Genomic DNA, 1085 nt, shown 5'->3' with positions numbered 1-1085 from the left:
GTAACAATGCTGGCTGAAATCCTATTGCCAATCCTGACAGTCTGGGGCCTGCCAGTCAGAAAGTCCAGGAGCCAGTCACAGAGGGTGTGGTGCAGACCTAGTGTGGACAGTTTGTGGGGGATAATTGTGTTGAAAGCAGAGCTGCAGTCAATGAAGAGTATCCTGATGTAGGAGTCTCCATTTTCCAAGAGAGAAAGGGAATAGTGGAGGGCAGCTGCGATAACGTCTGAGGTGGCCCTGTTGGGCCGGTAGGCATACTGCAGCTCTCTGTGTGCCTCCTCTCTGTGCTGTGGCTGGAGGTCTCAAAGTGGGTGTAGGAGGTGTTGAGGTCATGCAGCAGGCTGTCTGTGGAGCTGATGATGGTGATCCTGTAATCCGTGATATGCTGCAGGCCTTGCCACATTTGTCCGGAGTCAGCAGTAGAATAGAAGCCACTCGGCTTCTCTCTGTACTGCCTCTTGGCTGCTGTGATATCTTTACTTAGTCTGTAACTACACAAACATGATGCCCACTGAGGCAGACGTGTTTGCGCATTCCACTCTCAAATGCTGGCTTTTTCTTCGTTTTCTTCTTTTTTGTGTGTTTTTTACTCTTTCTGCAGTGCACAAATGTCATGCACTGCTAGCATACAATGGACAGGCATTGCTGGATATGTCAGGTTTGCTCAGCCGCTCTGGCCTCCCTCACCTTTCCTACTGTCTCTTGCCCATTAACGCTAATCACATTCACCTGTTCCTCACTCCCTTATCACCAGCTACACTTGATTAGGTTGCTCACTATATTACCCGGTTTCACTCAGTCACTTGCCAGTTCGTTCTAGTCTCTAGGCCATTTTTTCTCCGTGCCCTTTCGATTTTGAATGTATTTATCCCCTAGCCAGTAGTGGTGGGCAAGTGAAGCCCCATGAAGCACTAAGGCTTTCCTAACAATTGTTTCAAACGATTCAAAGCTTCAAGACTTCAGTGACAGTGACATCTGGTGGACAACTGAAGCCATAGCAGCCTCTAAAGAGCACGACTGAAGCACTGGCACTGTGACAGCAATAAAAGTTCAGAAAGGTCTGTGTGGTCATTCAAGTGTTTTGT

This window comes from Monopterus albus, unplaced genomic scaffold (genome assembly GCF_001952655.1).
Source record: "Monopterus albus unplaced genomic scaffold, M_albus_1.0 scaffold605.1, whole genome shotgun sequence".
Taxonomy (NCBI): Eukaryota; Metazoa; Chordata; class Actinopteri; order Synbranchiformes; family Synbranchidae; genus Monopterus; species Monopterus albus.
This window is presented reverse-complemented; position numbering follows the sequence as displayed.